The sequence below is a fragment of the Pollicipes pollicipes genome, unplaced genomic scaffold, assembly GCF_011947565.3.
Source record: "Pollicipes pollicipes isolate AB1234 unplaced genomic scaffold, Ppol_2.1 Scaffold_7262;HRSCAF=8765_pilon_pilon_pilon, whole genome shotgun sequence".
In the NCBI taxonomy this organism is placed as follows: domain Eukaryota; kingdom Metazoa; phylum Arthropoda; class Thecostraca; order Pollicipedomorpha; family Pollicipedidae; genus Pollicipes; species Pollicipes pollicipes.
The window spans coordinates 16758976-16785813 of NW_023597055.1; the positions used below are offsets into that span (position 1 = coordinate 16758976).

General features: G+C 47.3%; 1 long non-coding RNA gene across 1 annotated transcript; it reads left to right on the forward strand.

The window, feature by feature from the left end:
- Positions 1 to 1899: 1899 nt before the first annotated feature.
- LOC119113752 (uncharacterized) lies at positions 1900 to 13478 on the forward strand. Its single transcript, XR_005095956.1, has 3 exons — positions 1900 to 1970; positions 9810 to 9976; positions 12981 to 13478. It is a non-coding gene; the product is annotated as an uncharacterized LOC119113752 (long non-coding RNA).
- The last annotated feature ends 13360 nt before the right edge of the window (positions 13479 to 26838 follow it).

The window sequence follows — 26838 nt, forward strand, 5'->3', positions numbered from 1 at the left end:
CGCTTCGTCTTTCTTATCTCGTCGAATAGTAACCGAAGAGAAAAGAAAAGATAGAGAGAGAGAGAGAGAGAGAGAGCGAGAGAGAGCGAGAGAGAAAGAGAGAGAGATAGGAGAGCGAGATAGAGAGAGAGAGGCGAGATATATATATGCTCTTATATATTAATATATATATATATATAGATATGCATCTCTCTCTCCCTCTCTTCTCCTCTTCTCCCCCCTCTCGTCTCTCCTCTCTCTCCCCTCTCTCCTCTCCACCCTCTCTCTCCTCCTCTTTCTCTCTCTCTCTCTCTCTCTCTCTCTCTCTCTCTCTCTCTCTCTCTCTCTCTCTCTCTCTCTCTCTCTCTCTCTCTCTCTCTCTCTCTCATACACACCCTGAATACTTAGCATTGGCACGCTGGACGTGTTGCTTTTAAGACGTGTCACTGACAATTCAGATAAATCGCCTCTTTTACAACCCGCTGCTGGTGATGCAGTGACAGTTGATCATGCCCGAGACGCTGCTGGTGATGCATTCACAGGTGATAAGACCTGCGTCATGGCGCTGAACGCTGCTCCTGCTGTTAAGTCCACCGACGCCGTTGCCCCGGTGCTATCCCATGCATCCGTGCGACACTCGCTCTGATTGGACCGCGCGTGTCAGCAGTCGCTTCAGTAATGTTTTGGATCCTGTGGTTACCAGCAAGGCTTGTGGCATGAACCGTATCAACGCCCGCGGCATTTTTGAATGTGCTGACGAACTTCTAGCCTGATTTACCAAATCAGATTTGCAGGCTTTCTGCAAACATGTTGGCGGGCGAATATTCTTCCTTTTTTCAAAAAAGTGACGAAAAACACCATCAAATTATTGGTCAGTGTCCTACTACTACTTCAGCTACTTCCTTTGGCAGGATTGCACTTGCTGGGGCGTGGTGAATCGTCCCGAATTGACGGATATTGTTCACGACAAAAAGGGCCAGTTGCTATATTGCTATGTTGCCACAGTTGGTGGCAAAAATCCCTCTGACTGGATATTTCCATGACTCTCACAAAACAACACTTTTTTGCACCACTGCACAACCTGAAATGGGACTTCCATTTTAGTGCGTTTCAGTGCAAAACACCAGCAGGACTTTTTGTTAAGACGTTATACGGACGTGACATAACGATTCTATTTTTTTAATTTCATCCTAGCTTGCCGATAGAAACATCGTATGATTGTTGGGCTGTCAGCCAATTCGGTGACAGGTCGGGGACAAATCTGTACTGTGCTGTACTGCACTGTACTGTGCTGTACTGTACTGTACTTCCAGTACCTAGTCCGGTCAGATGGTTGGCCGTCCGTACCAGCGGACCCTCGGTGTTCCGTACGAGACAGGAAACATGGAAAAGTACGAGCACCTAGGTCATTTGGCATTGTGACAGGTTATTTGGGTGCAAGTTTCGATCGTTGCGTTTCGGCAATTCGAGCTGTACGTCGAACTTAAATGCCCTGCAACTTTTCAAGTTGCAGTCGTATGATGTCAGGAAATTAGGTTCACTTCTCTGGCCTTGGTGACTTCTTGAACTTTTCTGCTCTATTGACTCGCACGCAAAGGCTGTTCGAGGTTCCATGAGATATACGCTGAAAGGAACACTGTAAGCTCGCAGTTAAAGGTCTATGGTTGCATGCTGTACGTGTCTTTTTTTTGCCTTCTTGAATCTGCCGACTATGCTAGTAAAGGGCATTCTGTTGGCAATGATCTCAATAGACTTAAAGATGAACAAGAACAGAACATCCGAAATGCGCAAAACTCATGTGTGACGTCATTGCGTCTGGTGTGAGCCGCGTTGTTGCTGCTTGTGCTGTCTGCCCTACGGCAACATAAACGCACAAGTCACATAGACAAAGGTGACTTTGCCTTTCGCAGGACTTGTACGCCGTGGTATGCGCCGCCTACTCTGACATCCAGGTCGAGAGATACTCGACCCAACACCTCAACAGAGCATCGGTGAGAGAAAGATTAAAACACATAATGAATGCGACAGGACACGGCGCTTAGGGGTGTGTTTACGCCTGTATATTGGTGTGCATGAGTGTATGTATGTATGTATGTATGTATGTATGTATATATGTAAGCATGCACGTACGTACGTATGTATGCACGCATGCATATATATGCACATGCGTGTACACATGTTGACATGCATGTCCGTCTTCATATATGTACGCATGTATGCATGCATGTGTGCATACATACATGTGTGTATTTATGTATGCGTGCACATATATATATATATATATATATATATATATATATATATATATATATATATATATGCATGTAGGTATGTGTCAAATTCCGCGATATGTTCAACCATTCATCTCCCCTACCCATCGCTTCAGGATTTCTCAACAAGCACCTAAAAGAAACAACCCGACAACGGCTTGACACCGGCGCTTTCCGCGTCGCAATAATGACCGACATTCGTTCTTAGCAGACCGCTGGCAGCATCGGTAGGTCATTCCCCTGGCAGTCAGACATGTTTTTTTTGTTGTACCGCTCTTCTCTGGTAAGGGCGCTTTGCATAAAGTGTATATTGCTACGATGGTCTGGTGGAGCCTGTTCCGGGGATTTCTAAATACGATGAAAGGAATTCACCAGCCTGAGTTAAATTGCTGTGCGGTGCACCTGCCAGATTGACGCACAGGCCAGCCGTTTTCATTCAGCGGTTACAGCGCTGGCGATCAACGAATGTCACCGAGGCAGGCAATGATTCAACAGGCGGGCAACGTACGTCCAAAGCCACTCCCATATTCTGACAAACCCAGGACCGGTCCACTGTCATCACACACGAACGTGCGAGCGATGGATGTCCGTGTGCCGTTCTTTGTACCAAGGTTGCATCAATACGACCGGGCGGCAGCGAAAAGACCACGAAAAATAGCGTGCTTCAGGCAACGCACCATGTTTGAGTTATGGCTCAAATATCGACCGTATTCGCAGCGACAGTGACGAACATGGTTTGGGGCATGCAGTCGCTTTAGGACGTTTGATGCATTGGCGAATGTGTGTTTGTGAATGTGTCAAGGTCTTCGGATCGTTTGGGGTTCTGGCAAAGATTTGATATTTGTTGCTCCGTTATTTATTTGGTTTCCAAAATCTGAAACATATAAGTAAACGTAATACGCTACAACCTGTTCGGTAAACTCAGGGACTGACATTTATAAGAACTTGAGTGGGTAGACCGTATCAGGCAAACATATTTTGGGGAACCGATACATATTTTTCTTGCAAAACATGAGCTTTTGTGGTTTTTAGTGTAGTGCTATGTAGTGCTGTGCTTGTTTTTGTTTTTGTAGTGCTATGTTTTTCAACAAAAAGTCCCAAATTCATTGAATATTATCGATTTATTTTTTTGGAGCACGTAGATGCAAGTTTTTAATCAAAATGTGTGTTTTTACCACGTTTTAAAATCATCATGATTCTACTCTTCCATGCATTCCCAAGGCGCGAAAAATGAAGCGTACGAGCTAAAAGCGGTGCAGGTGTTTAAGACCTTGACAACCAAAGCAGGTGAAAACTTGAAACCATCTGTACCGTGTAGACAAAAATACTATCTACATGCTATTCAGCTGCCCCACGTTGCTCAACCATCGGGTTCGCCACAGTGGTGAATCCAGAAATTTCGATCAGGGGGGAGTAGCACACTATTTAGGGTCGCCAATTCAATCAAGGGCGTCAAACCCAAAGCAGCAGATGATATAAGTTGTTGTTCTGTCTTGACATTCTATTTCAGTCTCAACATTTTCCTGTCTTAACATTTAATGTCCCACATTTTCAGTTCATTTGATTATCGTCCGTCAAAATGTATATACTGTCTCGTTCTTATGTCACGTACAATCGCTCAAACAGCTTTCGTCTGTTACTTCCTCGCCGCCTTTCATATTCATGTTTGCAGCGAGCGGACATGCTTTTGCTTGCGCATTATCCCAATGGAATCTTAAAATCGAATTTTGAGCCCAAAGCCAGTAATTTTCCGAAAGAAACATGCGCAACAACGAGCCCTCCCCGTCAATTATGCTTTCAACTCACTCCGGTAAGCGCTTTACCTGTTTGCGACCAAGTGATGAATTGTCAGGTTTATTATTTCTACGCACATTTTCTCAATAAATTTGGCGGTGGTTTGGTACTGTGTCCTTGATGTTATGCGGTCTATACGAACCAACTGCTTGTACACCACAACGTCGTCGCTTCTGCTCTCTCCTGGCCTGGAGTGAGCTGCACGAGCCGAGCTGATTGCCGGCTGGCCGTAATCTGGCGGTATTATCTGGTGTAATCTGGCGTAATCTGGCGGTAGCTTACGGACTCCCAGACTGAGAAATTTCTCCGGTAGAAGTTTCCTACGTGTGCATAGAACGCCATCTCCTTTCAGTAGGCTGTGCAGACGTGATCTCCGAAGCTGCAGCTCCCGCTCGTTGGCACCGTGGTCTTGTAAATGCGTTAGGACTTCCCCATGTTTTGAATGTCATACAGATTGCAGCTTCTGGATGGACTCACCTCTTTTTTCGCACTGTCTGTCAAAGGGATTGGTCAACGGGACACTTTACCGCCGCTGCAGCAATACTTGTCACTTTCTTATATCGCAGCAGCAGCTCTTGTTTGTGGTGTGGACGTATCAGATTTATCACACTTTCACCTACGCCTGATTTTTGTGTCTGGACAGCATCCAAATGGTTCTTAGATGGTTTCGCTGTCCATTTTTGGGTCAATCTGCTCTAGAAAGCACTGTGGCTAAGCAAATCAGCAGCTCATTTTGTACCTTTCCTCTAACGCTCTCTGGTGTCCTATAGGATTACGGGCTGTACCTACTTTTCAGAACCTGTACTATTCAGTTCGGTTGTTGAGATCTAGCTAAGCACCACTCCCTTGTGGCAACGCGCGCTCACCCTACTGTCGTACCCAGTACTCTACACCGCACCCTGCGTATGTAATTAGTGTGAGCTGAGCACCCAAGCGAGATTACCTCATCCCTGCGACGGCCGTCATCAGAAACTATCTCTCCCTTGCCTTGCGCGATACCTCAGGCTGTGTCGGGCACCCGGAGCTATGGGACGCCTGAGTGAGCGGCGGGGAGAACAAAGCGATTTTTGCTAAATGAGTCGGTATGGGAATCGATAGCAAATTGTCGGTGTACTGCGCCTTTGGTTGATACTTCTGCAGTTATGCATGGGGAATACAGCCAATCGTTACACTGCTATTGAAATGGTTATGTGACTGCTTTTGTGGACAGGTTATAACAGCTTCAACGCAAGGCCGACAATGGTATGTTTTACAACATATTTATGTGCTTTTTCGTGAAAATACTTGTACCCGAAATGAAAGGGCATTCAAAAGGTCTCACCATGCTTACGAATTTAGGATTTGGGAGGGTCTTCTAGCCACAGTTGTTTGCAATATGCCTAAAAACACGAACATGAGCAACCTTCTATGCATCAACAACATTTTGTCTACTTATGCTAACTTTCTCAGGATTGTGTTCAAAGATAAAACGCAGTGAACATAAAACTTCATCGAAATTTCGGATGATCCGGTGCATAAATGAACACGCGCTCGGATGGGGTAGGTTAGCTTGAAACACGAACATTTTTTACCAACTAATTTTCTAACGGTGCAGCGCAGCCGCACCAAACATTACAAAGTTGTGGGAAATAATGCAGTGGATTTGTTGGCATAAAAAATTGGTTGTGACTTTTAAAGTCGATGCTCTATAGCAGGCCAAATTCAGGTCGTGATTGTCAGCGCAGGCAGTTGCTGGTCAATTTTTTAATGTGGTGTGACAACTTAATGCAAGGCAAAACATAATCTCTGAGATCATTTTTAAGGCAATGCAACAATGAAACTTAAGATTACAGCAAATTACCTAGGGTCGGGCATAAAGATCAGACCAAGGTCAAAACCAACATGTTTTTCTCACTCGAAAGCTTGCTGAATGGGGTAAGTTCTGGTGTTCATTTCGAATTTATGATTAGCAAAGATCGCGAAAGAATCTTCCATGGACTACGTGAAAGTCGGAGGACGTCATTGACTAAAATACCCAGGTCAACACTTTGTCTCTAATAACATACCGCCTAGCAAAGTCGTCGACGCTTAATCGAATGCAAAAATCGAAGCAATCCCGTAGGATTTTGGCCATCACCACTGTTGTGAACACGCCCAGCCGGCCCGGCGGCACAGCATGCCGTCCCTGCCGTGTCGCGGCGCGGCCTCGGCCGCTCGGTGGAATGCGGCCTACCGCCGCGGGCGCTGACCACCGTCCCGTAGCGAACCGTACGGGACGCGTGATAGGTGCGTGTATGAAAGCTTACTTATGAGTGGTAGTTCACCCGAACTAAATGTTATGTCGTGCCTGCCTGAGATAGCAGGGGCAGGACGCCACTGGACTCGGCCCACTGCAAATCACCGCGTCGCTACACTTCTCTCTCTGACCGATCTGAGCCGAACCGCTGGACGAAAACATCACAAACACAAAGGTTAAACAAAATCACTGACCTCAAATGAGCTCCCGTGCACTTTTGCTTAGAAAAGTTATCCATGTTCAATGTGGTTGCATGGGGAGGTCCGGGGGCATTTTGCACACCAATCCGGAGTTTAAACTTGTTTGAAATAATTTTAACCGAAAGTCATAAAATAATAACCTCAAATGTTGACAAAGTCAGTTTACATGCAGACCAACCCAGCCTGTGAATTTTGGTGCCTCTAGCTTTCTCATTTTGAGTTTTCAGGGGATCAAATTGTCTTCCCCCCACCCAAGCAAAGGGTGTTCAACCGGTTGCCGGGGCGCGTGTTAACCTTTTGTTGGATAAGTTGGCATGAAATGCCGGAACCTACAAACCTAGTCCTCGTAATGAATCCTCCTAGTCCTCCGACATTGCCGAACCACCGATCCAAATCCAGCAGCCACCATGATTTCTTTATTTATCATTCGCGATATTGTTGCGGACCGATTTTTCATTTTGTTTGCTCGACTTGTCCCGACTGCTGGAAGTTGAGAGGGCTATGGTGATAATGCAGTATGCCCATCCATTTTTGGATGCATGTACGCACACCAACGAACCAAAAAATGTTCGTCGTATATGACAGTGTATCCATCCCTACTAAAACACCCCACCAAAAAACGTGTATGCGTTCAGCGCTAGCTAAAATTGATAACAGCTGAGATATCAGATAAAGCAACGATGAATGCAAAAAATCTGTGGATGCTAGCTTGAAAAGCTTTAGAGCACGGAATGTCTCCTTTTGACGCGTGATGTGTCACTCCCAGAGACCAAGAATATCGTCCATAGAAGCCCGGAATGGTGGCCATGGGGGCGGGGTATTCTACCCAAGGCCCTGGTGTGACTAATGGTAGATATCTGTCGCCTCCAGAGCGGATACTTGCCGCGGCATTGCCTGCTCGCTGCCGCACGTACCAGAGACAGGAGCGACATTTTTGAACGTTACTGCTATAATACTAGATGCTGCCTTGTTGCTCTGCTTCGTTTTTACCCGCGACGGAGGGAAAAATAAAACAAATTTAATGAGAATCGGCGCGCACTGTACACTTGCATAAACCGGCATCCGCGTTGTCCGAACGTAAAGGTTATCATTTTTGTTGAATTTGACGCACCGCATCCATTCCTAATTGATGTGAGCGGTACGCTGGGAAATGTGGCGTAGGCATGTTTTAAGAAGTCACCGCATTTTAGCTAGATTATTCGTATAATATTTGATCAGGTGGGTGGCAGGCTATGCACAATGTGGTTAACATCGATGATTTGCGATGTCAAGGTTGCACGGTGGAGGTATTTGGCGTGCCGATATTTTGCGGGCCTTTTATTTTGTGCGTGGATGTTTTACGTGGGGACATCTTGCGTTGTCAATGTTTGCTCGTCGATATCTGCATGCCATTATGTCGCGTGCTGCCATCCTGCCGTCGAAACTTTGTCTGTCGATTTTACTTGTAGATGGTTCGCCCCGGTGCCCCGCCAATTACTTTTTAGGGCACGTTCTTCGTTTATGGATTAGTTTTATCAGCGCAAAGTTCTCCTCTATTCGTGGACTGTGGCGTGAGCTGCCATATTCCTGCTTTCCAAAGCATGGTAAAGCCAATTGGTGTGCTACACAGAATTTTCAGTCTTCTTCTGACTTTCGTGCAACTACAGACAACATAATGAACCACGCAAAAGGTTTCGCAGCTCGGTGGTTGCTGCATAATATCTGCGCATTTTGGCCGGCACTGCTAAGCATATTATATATATATATATATATATACGATTACACACGTACACACGCATGCACGTACGCACGCACGCACACGCGATTGCCTTTCAAACTGCGTATGTGTGGGAGGAGGCCCATAGCTTTTAAATTAGAGAAGGGGCAGCTGCCTCTCCCTCTCCCAAACGGAAGGCAATCGTCTATGTCATGCTTGTGTAATCCTGTGTCTCTTTGTCTTGATTCCAACGCTGCTGCGTGTGCATGATGATGAAAAACATGTCCGCCACCACCTGTCTCGTCCTAGGCCTCTCAAAGTAACCGAGCGGGAAGAAGGCAACACCTCGGTAGCTCATGGGGTAAAGACATCGTGGAAAATGATGATACTGAAACACTTAATGGAATAATTGTTACCACAGCCGTTGTGTTTTATACTCTTGCTGCTTAACCAAAGCCTTCTGGCAACGTCACCAATCACGAAGTAATTGTGCTGGCCAAAATGAACTATTCAGGGGGCAATATTTGTAAGTGAAATCAAGAAATTCGGAAACGCTCAGGTTCATTCAAAACGTGCTGTTCTTGTAAAAACCAATGCATTCCTTTCTTAGCTTGTGTTGTGTTTTGTACTCTTGGGACTCAACCACAGACGCCTCGCAAAGAAGTCAAGCATGAAATACTTGTCTTGCACAAGCCGAGCTCTTCCGAGAACAATAATAGGTGTGACGACTTAAAAAAATATAACAAATCGTCTGAGGAAAACCTGTGCAGCGTGCCATCGTTATTGTTTCCTCATGTTCAATGCGAAGAGCGCGCAGAAGCCGGGCTACCCCTCACCTCCCCTCTACCCAACACGCGCGGCAGTTGGTAGCTGTGTCCGCCCCAACACGTGTTGACCCCACTCCCCTCCTCCGTACACCACGCAGGATGACTGACAGCTGTGTCCGCCCCAACACGTGTTGACCCCACTCCCCTCTTCCGTGCACCACGCAGGATGACTGGCAGGTGTGTTCGGTCCAACACGTGCTGACCCCACTCCCCTCCTCCGTACACCACGCAGGATGACTGGCAGCTGTGTCCGCCCCAACACGTGCTGACCCCACTCCCCTCCTCCGTGCACCACGCAGGATGACTGACAGCTGTGTCCGCCCCAACACGTGTTGACCCCACACCCCTCCTCCGTACACCACGCAGGATGACTGGCAGCTGTGTCCGCCCCAACACGTGCTGACCCCACTCCCCTCCTCCGTACACCACGCAGGATGGCTGGCAGCTGTGTCCGCCCCAACACGTGCTGACCCCACTCCCCTCCTCCGTACACCACGCAGGATGACTGGCAGCTGTGTCCGCCCCAACACGTGCTGACCCCACTCCCCTCCTCCGTACACCACGCAGGATGACTGGCAGCTGTGTCCGCCCCAACACGTGCTGACCCCACTCCCCTCCTCCGTACACCACGCAGGATGACTGGCAGCTGTGTCCGCCCCAACACGTGCTGACCCCACTCCCCTCCTCCGTACACCACGCAGGATGACTGGCAGCTGTGTCCGCCCCAACACGTGCTGACCCCACTCCCCTCCTCCGTACACCACGCAGGATGACTGGCAGCTGTGTCCGCCCGGACACGTGCTGACTGCGGTGACAGCCACCAACTCGTTCATCGCGGAGGTGGTCAGCATGACCTGTGGCCTCATCAGCAGCGAGTCCGGCAGATTCAGTGGCGCCTGCAGCGACACCAGTGTACCAGATACGGTCGGCTCTGAGTGAGTAGACGGAGGGCCGGAGAAGGCGGACAGAGGGTTGGGAAATTTTACCAAGAGGCAGATTTTACGCGACTGGCTGGCTGGTCATGTGCACCTCTCGCTAACATTTTGCTATTTTCCGTACGAAGTCTTGTGATGTTCCGGCTGTCACGCAGCGTTAGGCTCCTCTGCTGGCAACCGCGCCGCATTCGCCACCAGCAACGTCACCACCCTGTACAAAGCATGTGAAACCCGACTTATGGCCAAGTCCACGCCCGGCATCGCCCTGAGTGTGCACTTCGGTCCACGCACGGCATCGCCCTGAATGTGCACTTCGGTCCACGCCCGGCATCGCCCTGAATGTGCACTTCGGTCCACGCCCGGCATCGCCCTGAGTGTGCACTTCGGTCCACGCCCGGCATCGCCCTGAGTGTGCACTTCGGTCCACGCACGGCATCGCCCTGAATGTGCACTTCGGTCCACGCCCGGCATCGCCCTGGGTGCGCACTTCGGTCCACGCCCGGCATCGCCCTGGGTGTGCACTTCGGTCCACGCCCGGCATCGCCCTGAGTGTGCACTTCGGTCCACGCCCGGCATCGCCCTGGGTGTGCACTTCGGTCCACGCACGGCATCGCCCTGAGTGTGCACTTCGCCAGCAGCTGTGGACCATGCATGCTGTTCTTCGAGCTGGTTATTCCCTGATCTGGTGCTGACCTAAACGCCACAACTCTAAGGGTTTATACTGCCGCCATGCCTGCCACACACGTAGCCACCTCTAGTCCCGCCAGCATATCACCTTTGTGCTTGCTAATTGTCATTGTGTTTCCCTGACTGAATAAACATCTAAAATCCGTCCTGGTTCTTCAATAACGAAAAAGGTAGTGTGGTCACCTTAACACGCGCTCGGGTGGGGGTTAAATTGACCCCTCAAAGGCTTTTGCAGAATAGTTTCCGAACGGCGCAGCGTAGCCACGTCAAATGTTGTATAGCTATAGAAAATTTCATGGCGGATCGTTTGGTATCACAAATTTAGATGTACCTTGTAAGGTCGCTGATCTATGACATGTTAATGTCAGGCCACGGTTTCAGCGAAGGCAATTTCTAGGGAATCCTTCAATCTGATACAACAACGGAGTGTTAGGCAAAGCCATACATCTCTGAGATACTTTCTTAGGCAACACAACAGTTGAATGAGCAAATTATATTGACCTAAGGCCAGGTATAAAGGTCACACCAAGGTCAAAACCAACCTGCTTTGTTGCTCTAGAGCTTGCTGTATGGGATAGTTTCTGATGCTCACTTCAAGTTTATTGATAGCAGGAACCGCATTATGCGTCATCCATGAACTTCTTAGAGGTCAGAACAGGTCATTGACGTAAAATGACTCAGGTCAGCATTTTTTTTTAGGAACATACTGCCTAGCGTAATCTTTGTCGCTTAGTCAAAAGAAAACCTAAAGCTATCTTGTATGATTTTGGTCACAGTGACCTTCAAAAGGTGAAACAAGGTCACTGACCTTAAATGAGCATCGGACTTTTTGCTTAGAAACGGTTATCTAGGTTCTGGGGGCACTTTGAAGATCAGCCTGGAACTTGACCTTGTTTGACCCGAAGAACGTAGCCTAGGAACCTGAAACTTTGACCTAAGCGTGTTCACGTACGTACGTACGTGTAACTCGTACGTGTAACTCACGTACGGATTAACACACCCTGCAAATTTGGTGTTTCTAGCCCCCTTAGTTTCCGAGATCTTAGGGGGGTCAAATTTACCCCCGACCCGTGCGAAGGGTATCTAGCCTGCCACCCGGCGCGTGTTAAGGAATGTTTGGCGTCCCCCGCAGCTGCACTGAACAATTTCGAGAACAAAGCTGGCCCAATTGCCTGCTTCAGCACGAGCTACCTGTCCACCTGCATAGTTCCAGCAAACGGATATTTCACACGCAGTTTTCATTTTTAGTTGACTTGAAGCGTCTGTCAGGCCATGTAGTGCAGGTATTAGTTGAAGAACATTAGTTGGGTGGGAAGGGGGCCAGATTAGGGCGATCCTGGAAGATTTGTGAGTATGTGCCTCCTCACCTTCAACCTGTTTTCCTGATATTTTTGTTAAGAGCGCATGGAACCGATCAGCAGTTCTCAGCACTCGAAAGACTTCTTAGGCTACCCCGGCGCTCAGTAATGGAGCAGGGGTCTGAAAATCATCACGGTAAGTGTAGAAAGGTAGCTTGATTGTACAGTCATGCGAATAACTTCCGTGGTCAAACAGCATGCAAAGAGACTGGAATCGGTTCATAAAAGATAAAAATTCAGTCGTACCTGGAAGTCAGGGCTTTCAGGAAAACGGTCCGAAAGGAGCAATGGAATGATGCCAACGACCGCCTCCAAACTTGATTGAAAAAATTCAATAATGAATGAAATTTGGTGGTAATATAACTATACGTAGTTTAGCCGTGCATTTTATGATGTTCGCACAACCTGTGACATGATTCGGGATAATGACCGGTGAGTAGCTTTAGCAGCCCTCAAAAAACCACAAACAAACAGAAAAACAGAAAACAAGATGTCTCGCTGACATCCTTTGTCCATTATCAGAAATTGTCAGCTCTTTTGACCTCAAAACGTCCCAAAAAAATCGACGCCCTTCATAATATATCACATTGAGTGGGAAAACTGAAGTAGTTCTAGTAGTTCTGAAAACTAGTAGTTCTCTTATGTAGAAAACTAGTAGTTCTGACGCTTATGGACTCCGCGGTCTGGCTACCTACATTTTGAGAAAAAAATGTGAAATCCACGTATTATGCGACCTGTATGTGACACTAACTTGCGATGCCCTTTGCATTGGTTTCTGCATACACCGCACGTGAGATTTCAAATTTTTCAAGAACTTCGCGGCCGTGCGTCATAGTTTCGGCAACTGCATCGGGCTCGAGGTCACGTGACATTGCACCCTTAACCGTACCGCTCATCCTAATAACCTCCAAAGTCCTCCATCAGATCCACTTACCCACTAACGCTTGTGCTTGTTGCAGCTACTCGATCGTCTGCATCAATGACCATCCGGTGGCCAACCTGCTGGTGGGCTTCATCTACAATGAGCACCGCACGCCTCGCTGGCGAGGAGTCCGCTGCTGCACTTTCGCGCGACCGGGGCAGTAGGCGGTCCGATCTGCTGCCCTTCCCACGGCTGGAGGAGTCAGAGTCCGGTCTAGAGCTGGGGATTGGCGTGCACTTTCGAATTCGAATCTTTGGGTGGGCGGATTGGGATCCGAATTTAGAACATGACGCCGCTCAAATAGACGCGGATATTTGTGGCAAAATCTCAGACTTTTGATGTCGGGTCGTTCCCACTTGGAAACCGTTTTTCAAGTTTCCGGCTGACTGTCCTCAACGCTTCTGTGATTGGTGCACTTCTGGATTGGCCAAAAAAGTTTTGGAGCGGGTGTATATGCAACAAAAGACAAAGCTAGCGACAGATTTCAACGCATCACCAACACATTCGACGACATTTATTTTAGTTGAAGGATGCTCGAGCAAAGAGAATATTTCAATATATTTACTCGCATATTTCAATGCTTTGTTTCAGTGTCTCGACTGTGGTTCTGGGTGCAAATCCTGGTTTTCATGGTTCGACCTTATTTCCAGAATTTGCGAATTCTCAGGACTTCAATCTATTCGAATCCTCGGTATCCAAATCCTGAGCTCTCACTGCGTCTCCTCTTCCTTCCGGAGGGACCCTGCTCCTGGTTCTGCTCATAGCCGGGACGGTACGGTGATGTCCCGCACTCGTCCTGCTGCAGGAATGATGCCATGATGAAAATAATACCTCGTGATACGTGCCACAACTGCGTGCTCCAACCGCGCACCCCAACTGCGATCTTAACTTAATCCGGCAGTCAGCGCTGCCGCGGCATTTACAATATCAAAGGCATTTGACCACAGCCTGCCTGGACCCAGCATGGAAACTTTGATCTGCGCGTGACCCCCTTCACCCCAAACACTGACGACTTGTGGCGTATCTTTCTCCCAGGACGTTTTGGTTGGCAGATTTGGTGGGTGTCCTGGCGGAGCGCATCACAACCAGCCCGTATTTATTCAGTAAACTTTTGAACGCTTCACGGCCTTGTCAAACTTTTTACCAAGCGCAGAGTGGCATACACGTATGTAAGCCCATTCCACATCTTGTTTGTCCTACATAACGCTTAAAGTGCATGGCAAATCGCCTGTGAACATGCACATGTTCCATAAGCACATTATCCGAAATACCTCCTCTTTCCCACAATGTACGAAAAATGGTCAGACGAGAGCAATGCAGCTACACGAAAACAATCTGGATGCTAGTTGTACAAGGATACAAATGTAGCATGTCAAGAAGGTAAGCGTGCTATCTAAAGGTAACCTAACCATTGACTATGAGAGCACAACGCGCTCGTCCGGAATCGGGCGCACACAGGGACTGATGAACTATAAATGACCGTTTGGGTGGATCAGACCAACACATGCTATACCGAAACGACTGATGGCTTATGGAGAAACGGAGGAACGGGTCAGGCAATGCATGAATGTTTGACCTGCCGGGACGAATGTTTGCCGCGTAGCGGTACACGTTCGCGAGCTTCCAGGCACCTGACACGGCCCACCATTTCTTTTGGCGCTTTGGTACTCTACGGTTTCCTCCCCTGGCGCCGCCTCTGTGTGTGACCGGCAGCCGGCGGCGACGGCCGCCTCCGGCCGGGCGCCGGCCACTACCCCCGAAGCTATCTGGACCAGTCAGGCATCCGCTGGGGGCCGTCTCGTAGGATGCTTTGAGTCTTGCTAACGTCCTGAATCCACTGTGCTCCTGAGTGCTATTACCATTGCATGAAAACGACGCCTCGTTTGATGAAAACCAGTTGGATGATTTCATTTCCATTGGCTTCATGCAGGACCTCAAATATTTCTGGACTTCCTTTTTAGAAAGATTCCTTTATGCAAAGGGGATTCACCTATCTCTGGCCGTATTGAATTCTTCCAGGGTAAATCGCTGCCCGAACATTTTGCTCGTTTATCCGGTTCGAGGAATTTCGCAATAACTTTGTGGCTCGGAAGGAACGGTAAACCATCTGAAGAAGACTTTCAAACGGTAAACCTTATTGTACGATGACGTCATAAAACCAAAAGTGATGTTGTTTTCAGGTGCTTGTGGACCCATGCTATCGGTAAATGTAGGGTTACAGGGATGCAGCTTTGCAAAATACGTAGGGGTGAGGGAGAGGGACACATAAAGAAAAATGGCTGAGCCTGCCTCCGGAATCCACTTAAAAGTTTTCTCCCCAGATTTGACGCCCTTTCACGTCAGAGGTAGGAACAGGAGCGTAGTGTCTCAAAAATGTTTCGGGTGCCGAAGCCTTAAGAGCTAATTGAAAATAATACGCAAAAATTATTAATACCATTCGGAGACTGCATCCCTAAATAGAGGACACAACCGTCCCCCCCACCGAATAGGAAACTACATGCCTCTGGGCCGATTATGTTAATTGCGTCTTCATCTGATTATCTTATTAGACTAGTCTCAGCCATCATTCAGTATTAATGGCCACAAAATGATGCTCAAGCTCAAATAAATTGCTGAAACGAACATATTTTATGGCTATACGACATTACATTTCGGTTGTCTTTTTGTGGTTTATCAAATTCAGAGCCCAATTGCAGCGGTTTCTGATAGATTTGGTTCCAGGTAACAGTTAAGACGTTTCAAAATTTGGTCGGTGACAAAAACGCCATTTTCACCCCTGTCCTGATGCAGCATCCTCGTCAGCTTATGTTTGCGCGGAATGAATTCATAATCCGAGCCGTCCCGCCCCATCGTGCGCTGAGTGCTTTGCGGTCGCAATGTCGGCAATCAGTTCCTCGCGTTCGCTTTGCGTTGGAAACTCATATCATCACTTTCCTTTGATCTGTCGTTATCACTCGGTGTCTCCAGCTAGCACTGTCTGTTAACTGGGCCACATTTTAGGGGACCCGGAGACGTCTCAGTTTAGCTGGGCCGGTTCAGCCCCTAAGGACTTTTTCGCTTTAGCTAAGAAGTCCTTTCGCCCAGTCAGCCTGAACATAGGTTGATAACATCTAGCCTTGGATTGGAAGATGAGACGAAGATATTCTATTAGTATGCGGAGGGTCTCTGATAGGGTTGTGGACATTGTAATAAGAATTTCTATGATCAACTGCATGATAATGGTGGTATTTTAAACATATGAAACCAGCCAAAATGAACAACAAGCATTCGGCCTCACGGCATCTACGGGTTGTCACCCAAACACCAACATGCTGTATGTATCAGTCCGTAAATTTTTGAGGGAGCATTCCACCTTTGTCCACTTTTCACTCATTTTTGGATTAGACGTGTGCAATTAGATCAATGCTACAAGTTTTCTGGAAATACATATAAATGGCTCAAAATTTGCATTTGAAGCAGGCGCTCCTGCGGGAGAATCTCATTTGAGTCCCTGCTCACTGCTATGAATGAAATATATTTCATCTGCCCTGCTTTTTTAAACGTGTGTGTTCTGTAATGTTTGCAATACGCTCGTGTGTCAAAATGTCAGTGTAAGAAATGCTACGAAAACTTGAAACGCTATGTCTAAACAAAGAGGCATGCAAACATAAAGCTATCATCCCGCGAATTCAACGACACGTTAATCCCTGTAGGTTTCATTTCTCCCCTAATGTCTCTTGCGTTGGTCGTGCCCTCTTGATAGGAGACATGAGGAATGGCAATGGAAGGAGACATGCGAAATGACAATGAAAGGAGAATAAGAAATGGCGATACAAGAGTCTACATTCACAATTAGGCAGCAGTCATTCCAGGCCCTATGTCAGTCAAATATTCCAGTACCAGAACAAGCATCCTCGTATCCTTTCGAACAGGCGTCGGTAAAGGGAGTTGGTAACTCGGTGCCAACTTTCGGAACCCCTGCACATGTCAGAGATCATTTTGTGTCACTGGGGCATCTGCGGCGATCCAGTGCTGGATGGCATGATCAGCGGGCCCGCCGCGCCAAAAAAGAGCATTCGAGAGGGAGGAATGCCGGGCATGAGCTGCGGGGTTCGACGTCGCGCGGCCCATGGAGACTGCATCACCGATCGTCGGTTTGCTTTCTCCTGAGCTCCGAGCGATTGCTTTTTTTCCCTGATGGATTCTTAAGCAAGGATGGGCTTTAATGGGTCAATGTGGTTTGGACGTATTAGCCATTGTCCCGAAGGATTGCGGTGCAAAGGCTTTTAAAATTTTCGAAAACTTTTGAGCGTCTATTTTCCAAACCTTCAACTTTTATCAGCGGTTTTTGGCTAGAAATGCTCCGCAAGTATTTGAAGGAATTTTTGTAAAGACGTATGATATAACGAAATTGAGCTATTACCAACCGGTGCGGTGGGAGATCTCTTCCTATCGAGGCTTTTCAAAACTTCGTAATCACATTCGGTGGCAAACATACGCGACCAAAGAACCTTCCATATCCTTGAAACGTCCCTGTTCATAAGTATGCATTTGTCACAGAGCTTACTTGCAATACGTATAAAGCTTGCCTACAAAACTTGCAGAGCTTATAGGGCTTACATACCCCAACATGATCCAAGACGAATGATACTTCAATGGAATAAGCCTCAGAGCTCGCATTCTCCCACACAGCACCGATGTAAACATTAATGTGGCAGCCGGCATCCAACACTTTCGACTGACGCGCATTGCTGTTTGCTTGCCAGACCTAGCATTCGCCTAAAAATTGGGTGAACTAGAGGCATGGACTGAAGAAATGTCTATACAGGGTCTCCTTAAAAGAACATACATATTCGTAGTTGGATATATGTGATTTACCTTTTGCATGTAAATGGAATGGCACGAAAACAATCTTTTCTTTGTCTGAGCGTCAAGTATATAGTGACATTTCATAGAAACATTTGGAAAAGGCTTCCGAAATTTGTAGTGCATTCACCATCGTGGAAACAATTATAAGCGTGATGTTTTGACCCTGTTTCGACCTACACTGGCGTTCAATCCACGGGCCCCTCGAGACCTTCGCAAAACCCCGACGAAATACGGTACCACCAGTGTTACCATTTCACATAAAAGCCCAAATGAACTCACGCAAAAGCGCCCTCGGCTTGTCAATGCAATAAGTTAATTTTCTGTTGATTCCATTTTACTTGCTTCTCGATAGATGCCTAATTGTATTTTATGGCAGTTTCCGGATTCTAGACTCGAACGCTTTCCGCTTTAGAGCGGTGCTCTGGACAGGACGGTGAGCTTCTATGGAGGCAATCCCATCGCGTGTGGATGTCGTGAAGTCTCAACCACAGGGGTGTGGTTTCGCAAAATAGTTTTTGGGCACTGAGCGGCAAAAATGGCTAAACATGCCTCTAAAATACACCAAAAACAGGCTTATCTCTGGATTTGAATTCCTTCCTTTCAAAGTGCTGTAGCCTACCCCAGCTAAATATGAAATTACGTCCCCGCTCTTATACGTTTCCTCGTCCTAAATCAACAGAAATATTGTCATCGGGTACCATTATCATTTTTTTTGGATCTCGATGGCCTGAACCAGGTTTTGGTAATCGACGAAGGGTCGATGTGATGTAGCTTTAGACGTTGATGGGCGTGCGCGGCCCCGGAAATGAGTAGGTTGGTGTGTGCGACTATTGAAGGCGGCTGTGGAAACCCCCGACTGGTAGCCGTAAGACGGACTCTGATCTGCATAGGCATGTTGCGCAGGCATGTTCGAAACGCCTGGTGTTGTTCTGATGAACGTTGTCGGGCGATTGATATTTTCGGTTCAGTCGCGGGGTGTCAGTCGCTATGTTTTCGTGCTGTGTCATTGAGTATTTGCATTTAACTGCAGGTAGGCACATTTCTGGGATTGTTCCCAAGGAAACGTCTAGCAGATTCGCCACGCTTTGGGGCGCGGGGTGGGAGGGGAGGGGGGTGGTGACACCCAAAGCAGCTCTTCAGCTCCTACCAGAAAAAACTGCAAATGCGGGAGTATGATAGTGGTGAGGACCAGAGGTGCTAGGAGCGAGAAGACACTGGTCGCACGGCAAGATGTGTGTTACTGTAGTCATCCGTGATCAATGATCTGTGAAGGAATTGGTGGCTTCCTACATTTTCCAAGCATGATAACCAAAAAATGATTGCTGTTGATTTTAGTTCATTATAGACACGGATGATAAATGCCATGCTTCCAACCCACATGCGTAGCGCGTTGTACAAGCTTGGGTATGCTATATTTCGCACTTACTACTAAACCGAAGGCTAGGTTGCAGCCAATGTAGTGTGAGGGAGACACTCTGCAAATTTCAAAGTTTAAAGCCCAGCGTATGATAGGAAAGTAACACAAAGTACAACATTGGGAAGTACTTTCTTAATTTCGGGAACATTCTTATCCCCACTAATATGTGAAGTACAGGTAGCAATTGAGAAGACCTGAAAGAGAACAGTTTGTTTTCTTATCTAGACAAAGGTAAGCTGGACTGCCCGACTAGTCCCACAGCAGGCACTGATAAGGGAAATTGAGATCCGTTATCATATTCATCACTCAATGTGGCAAAATGTACAGGATGTTTTTCAGAATAAAAGAATTTAGTTATCAATCGTTCTGTCTCCTATGAAAGAAACATTATTTCGAAACTAACGCCCACATGCTGTCTTATGTGCATCTTCAAGAGTTAATCTCTAGAGGACGTGTACTGGCCGAAATATTGAGTGCCGTTAATGTAATCGTTGTTTAGCATCACAACGCCGTTTAATCAGCAGATGATTGCGCTTCTGACATCAACAACAAGCTAAAGTTTAAGTAACACCTCAACGGTCATAATTTCGGCAACACATCTTCATCGAAACAACAACACTTCAGCTGTGGTTTCTGTAAAGGCATGTTGCCGAAATATCAACCAATGTATTTCTCCATTCTCCTGGTTGTTCTCCGAGGAATAATGCTACTACTACTACTGTCTTATCTATGTGAATAATGTTCCTCGCAAATGCACTGAACAACTTACGATAATATATGGGGTTGAAAGCAGACACCGGAATCGCTACACTGCACAAGAAACATGCAAAATGTGCTACGACTCGGTCATTTCATTTCCTGGCAATGGCATTTCAACTGACAGATCTTGAGTGTGGTCGACAAATTTAGCGAAGTGAGCTTATTCACTTGAATTTTGTAAAGTTCTTTTCCACGCCTGCCGTACAGAGGAATGCCGCATGACTCGGCCACGCAATTGTCTGGCAATGACATTTCACGCAGCTGATAGATCTGACCTTACAATAAACCGTTCCCGGCCGTCAGTCGTCATTCGTTCCTGTTACAGTGCAGCGGTTGAATATCTTCCGCTCATCGGCCACTCGGTCAGCTTGATGTGGCCGATCGGATGAGTTTCAGTCCGGTGCTGAGTCCAAGGCCGGTCCTGTTTCAGTCCGGTGCTGAGGCTACGGCCGGGCCTGATTCAGTCCGGTGCTGAAGCCACGGCCGGGCCTGTTTCGTCTGATAGGCGGCCGCGGCTGGATCATTTTTAGTATGGTGAGGAAACCGTTTGTCGGACTGATCTCAGCTCTACGGAAGACCACGCTGAGCTGGTTTCGGGCTGGTGTTGTGGCTGCAATTAAGCCTTTTCAGTCCGTACTGAGGCGGCGGGCAGGCTGGCTTCAGTCGAGGCCGGATGGTCTGCGGTCACGGCAACGCCCGTCCCTAGCCGTATCGACCTGGTACACATCTCTCTCTCTCTCTCCTCTTCTCTCTCCTCTCTCTCTCTCTCTCTCTCTCCTCTCTCTCTCTCTCTCTCTCTCTCTCTCTCTCCTCTCTCTCTCTCTCTCTCTCTCTCTCTCTCTCTCTCTCTCTCTCTCTCTCTCTCTCTCTCTCTCTCTCTCTCTCTCTCTCTCTCTCTCTCTCTCTCTCTCTCTCTCTCTCTCTCTCTCTCTCTCTCTCTCTCTCTCCTCTCTCTCTCTCTCTCTCTCTCTCTCTCTCTCTCTCTCTCTCTCTCTCTCTCTCTCTCTCTCTCTCTCTCTCTCTCTCTCTCTCTCTCTCTCTCTCTCTCTCTCTCTCTCTCTCTCTCTCTCTCTCTCTCTCTCTCTCTCTCTCTCTCTCTCCTCTCTCTCCTCTCTCTCTCCTCTCTCTCTCTCCTCTCTCTCTCCTCTCTCTCTCTCTCTCTCTCTCTCTCTCTCTCTCCTCTCTCTCTCTCTCTCTCTCTCTCTCTCTCTCTCTCTCTCTCTCTCTCTCTCTCCTCTCTCTCTCTCTCTCTCTCTCTCTCTCTCTCTCTCTCTCTCTCTCTCTCTCTCTCTCTCTCTCTCTCTCTCTCTCTCTCTCTCTCTCTCTCTCTCTCTCTCTCTCTCTCTCCTCTCTCTCTCTCTCTCTCTCTCTCTCTCTCTCTCTCTCTCTCTCTCTCTCTCTCTCTCTCTCTCTCTCTCTCTCTCTCTCTCTCTCTCTCTCTCTCTCTCTCTCTCTCTCTCTCTCTCTCTCTCTCTCTCTCTCTCTCTCTCTCTCTCTCATGCTGCTGTCCGGATGGCTTAGGCTTTTGCAGGGAACCATTTGCGAGATGAAGTGATTTCCCCCCCCCCCCCATTTGTGTGAGCCCAGTTTACAGCTAGGAAATATATTTCTTTCTCGACCCTAGCGCGTTTTGTTTTAGGCCATTCGGTGAATCCGCTTTAAACATTTTTGGCAGGCAACAGCTGAATGTGCTGTTAACTTTACGCACTGCATAAGAATGGCAAGCGTATAGAATGCGCTATGTGCGTGCGCATGCACACACACACACACACACACACACACACACACACACACACACACACACACACACACACACACACACACACACACACACACAACACATACAAGGACGCACGCACGCACGCACATTCTGATGCACGGCTCCTGGCTACGGGGGTGGACAACTACCTAAGTATCATTTTTTTTTTGTTCTGGGCACGTCTTCCTCTTCTTCCTCCGATGGGGGAGCTCACAGGCCCCTCTGAACGTTTTTGGGCACGATGTTGAAATTTTGGATAGGTTACGTTACATTGTTTTCACACATCTTGTTCTAAAATGTGATTGCTGGTCTTGATGGTTTATGGTGTGTGACCGCTTCCTCGGTCTTGTCGATAACATGGTGCCCAAAAGGGACATACAACGCTTGTTTCACACTGCAAATGCACTCCAGGGAGGATGTTAAGGGTGTTTTTCTTATCTATATCTCTCTAAAGTGAATCATTATGGTTTCGGTAACTTTTGCAATGTCCGATCATCCAAGGTCAACTTTATTTTTGCTTAGTTTTTCAGATCGAAAGACCCTCATGAGAACTCTCGTGCGGCTGCGGGTAAAAACTCTCGCATGTCACGGGTTTAAATGGTGTATAAGCCAGCATAAAAGGTTTCATATTAAAGTCTGTCAGTGGCCGTCCTAGAAGCATAGACATCCTTCTTACCATGTTTCTTTCCAGTTTGGTGCATAATCTGAGATTTCCCACTTCTCCCACGCGATGAGGTGATCTCTTGGAAGAACATGCTTTCCTAGCTCCGAATGGCTTACACTCCCATTTCTTACCACTCTCTGGTATTCACCCGCTAGGGTCCTTAAGTTTCTGTATATATCCGGTATATAGTCCGTTTTGCATTGACATACGTATCGGTTAAATTTCCCACATTTTGATCCGTTTTAAAGCTGTCTGCGCGTGACTACATGTCTTCAGATGTTTGCGCACGCTTTGGTGTATACGCAAACCTTCAGGGGTTTTTACTTTGGGTATGAGTCCGGCAAATAGACTCAACGCTACTCGCTAAAACGCTACTCTCCTTCGGAGTCCGTCAAATTGACCTCCCCCCCCCCCCTCCCGCCTTCCCGAGCGCGCGTCAATATAGTAGGCGACCACCTGACCGTGAAATTATAACAATACAATTCCAGGAGCGTGTCCAGGGGAAGGGAAGGGGCCGCACTCGACATCATTATTATATACTTCTGTGATACGCGACTTGAATGACAGTGCAGAAAAAAACAATATGGGTCAGTGCGTCCATGTCACCCTTGGCTTTTTCAAGGTCACAGGGGAGATCGAAGGTCTCATAAACCTTTTCTTTTTCAATGTCGTGTCATTCCAGCACAGCAGCAGTTGAATGTATATGTAACTAAACGAACTGCAAATAACATGGGTAAGTGTCAGGCGTAAGTCAAATAACTACGTCTTTGATGCACCCGAAATTAACGGTGTATAAAACACATCATACAAAGGAGGCGTTCCGCTTAGTTGACTAGGAAACCATATTGTTTGTGTATCAAGCAGACCATTAAGTTCTGCACTCGAATGCCCAGCAAAAGAAACTCTGAACAACCAATCCACGTATGCACCTCGCATCATTTACTAGGTTTATTAACTAGGCATTTACTAGATTTACATATTTTATTGGATCATTTAGGTCACCATTCATGGATGCATGCGACACTATGATATTAAAATGTTAGGCGCCACGGAATAAAAATATAGCACTTAACACTCGTCCAGGTTGGGGTTGGTTTGATCTCCGCCTTACGACGGTGTTCACATTATCATTTACGAACGGCGTGGCGAAGCCGTTGCAACCCTTACATAGTTGTCAACAGCTGAATAGCGGATATTTTGATATAAAAGACTATATGAAAATTATGTGTACCTCGTAAGGTCATTGACCTTTAGCAGGCCAAAGTAAGGCCGCAGCTGTCAGCGAAGGCAATTTCTAAGCAATCGTTGAATCTGATGCGGCAGCGAAGTGTTGAGTGAGGCGATGCATCTCTAAGATGGTTTGTAAAGCAATAACGCAATTGAAGTTGGGATAACAATAAATTTCATTACGGGCGTAAGGGTCAGACCGAGGTCCAAACCAACCTGCTTCTTTGCTCGAGGGCTTGATGTATGGGGCAGTTCCTGATTCTTATTTCGAAATTATGAATGACAGGGGCCGCGACAGACCTCATCCATGGAATTCGTAAAGATCACGTAAGTCACTGACCTAAAATGCTCTTATCCGGCATTCATGTTTGACCTTTTGACCTTTGACGTTGAACACGCGTCTAGGCTCAAAGCGATCGCATGAGGAGGTCTGTCGGTGCATTGGACACCAAGCTGGAGTTTGACACTGTTCGACTCTTTTGGACCCGAGGGTCATAATTCAACGGCCTCAAATTTTGAGACTGGTGGCTCAATAAAGGTCAATCCAACCTGTGAATTTGGTGTTTCTAGTCTTCTTGGTTCTTTTAAATCTTAGGAGGTCAAATTGGTCCAACTCAGCGACCCGAGCGAACGATATTCAACCGGTCGCCCGGGCGCGTGTTAACTGTGGATTAAGACCCTCTAATTTCTACGTAGCATGTCCAGTGCTTTGCATGTTTAGGGTCCCAAAATCAATAACGATAAGAGGTCTCGTATTGATTCAGAAGTGTTTTACAACTCCTCAAAACGTTCGCCCATGCGATGCAAATTCACGTGGATGCACTTGGCCAAATTATTCACAATATTCAGGCACTGAGCGATGGGATCGTACGCGAATCGTGTGCAGATCTTGTATTCTATTGCTGCTTTGACCTCAGCGATTGTCTGCGATTAGCTACAGTGGGGTGTGAGCCAGCGATTGTTTACACTTGGATTCGGTTCCGTCTCGGAGAAACCGCTGACTGGCACTCCTGTTTGTGATTGCTTCCCAGATGCTCCCAGATCTTCACGAAGCTCCAATAATTCACTGCCATTGCAACCCCGCGACCGCCTTCCTTGAACAAGAATGGCCACCTAAAACCAGTCGTGGTCATAGCCAATAATGCGATACACTTCACTGAGCGCATGGTTCGAAATGAAGCATGATTTCGGGATTGATTTCTCCCAAGCACACATTACTCTTTGATTTTACTTCTCCAAGGAGCAAAAATGTGTTGCCGTGGTGAACCAGAGATGGTTAGAGAGGTCTGCTCCTGCCCGAGTTTGCCAGGGAGCCATTGACAAATCGTCATTCATTTCTTCGTGCCCTGGGCTTTGCGTTTCAAGCACACACCTGTGTGGTGAATGTGTAATTTGAAGTCATTTTTCAGAATGTTGAACGACCTGAACAGACCAGGTTCTTGGCAGCGACGGCGAATGGCCTTGGTCGGTTTACGTGACTACATGCGACTGATACCGTGACGCGACAGCCAATATTTTGGCTGAAATTATCCGTAATTTTAGTCTTTACAACTGAAAAACCTTGCCTCCATTTGCAGTTGTGTGCTTGTGCACAATTCCACGAACTCTGAAGTTGTGTTTTCAGCAACCCAAAATTATTGTTGGGAAATTTCCTCTTTTAAGACTGGAACGGAGCGCCAGCTTCAAGCGGGCTTTTGATAGACTCGGTTGTGGTATGTTCTTCAACGCAGAATGTTTTTACCTCGCTTTTATGCGCCATCTCGATCAAGCTTCATCTCCCGGAATAACGAACGTGTTGAAAGAAATTATAATGCAGCGCGTGCGACGCACACGCATTCGTGTGTAAATAACTCACTGATCTCCACGCCTGACTAATTTCTTCTGACTCTTCAAACCGACTGGCTGGATGTTCGTCTGGATATCCTTATCTATTATAGCCGAAGATATTTATAAGTGTGGATTTGACCAGCGTCTACCGGTTGGGTGACTGTAACCGAAACTCTGTGAAAAGGCGAATGCTGTCAGTGCATACTGGTCACAAAGGGCTGGTGTTCGTTGTTTATAAGCATCTGAGTAGCTCACACGGCCCCATATCAGCCATTTCTGACAACACGGTGTTGCATTCGGCACAGGGGGAATGCAGGATTTCACAATAAGGGATGTCACAACTTTTCTTCTTCTTCTCTTTTTACTAAAACCAAGCTTACCACACCGGAGTAGCACGCAATGTGTAGCATGTCGAAACACTATATGGCATCTTTCTGATCACATTATATTGACGTGTCTTTCTGGTGTTTGTAGCTGTCAACATCTGATCACATCCACTGCCCTAAATTCGAGAAAATTCGTTAAAGGGTGGGGGGGGGGGGAGGGGGTGGAAGGCACGTACCTCCTAGAACCACTAAGTGCGTGCGCCTCTGATTTACGCGCCGTTTGTTTTGGTCAAGATGACAATGCCCGCTTCCCTTTGACACTTACTGGCCGATTACTTACGAACCCGCTGGTCAAGCAGCATTAAGACTATAGCCTGGTAGACTGAAGCCCAGCGCATTCACTTACGCTGTGCACCTGGCTTCTTGTTTCAACTGCCGCAGTTGCGGTGGTCTGACAGCGATCCGTAAAACGAGAAGGCGGGCGCTGTTTGTTTTGGTTTGCGCTGACAAACGCGCCACCGGCTGCTGCACGTTTCCTCCACCAAATGCTCTGATCTCATGTCGCTGCGATGCCACGGATTTCCGATGTTTGGATTGACTGCTAACACTCCTATATCTGGATATCTGGATATCTGGATCTGGATATCTGGATCTGAGTGATGCTGTTCGCCAACATCTAGATTCACTCCTAGCTGCACAACTTTTCCGCAGCTTGCACATTTTTTGTTTCTCATGATTATCACTCCTAGCCTATGTTGTATTTATTGCAATATTATCGGAAAATCGTTCCCGACTAAACAGGTGTCAGCAAATATCCAAACAATGTATATATGATTGCTGATAAGCCCACGAAGCCACCACCATTAGTGGGTGAAAAGCTTCAGTCTGTAAAAGGGCGTCACGACTGGCTGGGTCAGACCAGGCTAGACCGGGGTGAGCTGAACTGAGCTGAGCTGAGCCGAGCCGAGCTGAGCTGAGCTGAGCTGAGTTGAGCTGAGCTGAGCTGAGCTGAGCTGAGCTGAGCTGAACTAAACTGAGCTGGGCTGGATTGGACTGAGCTGCGCTGGA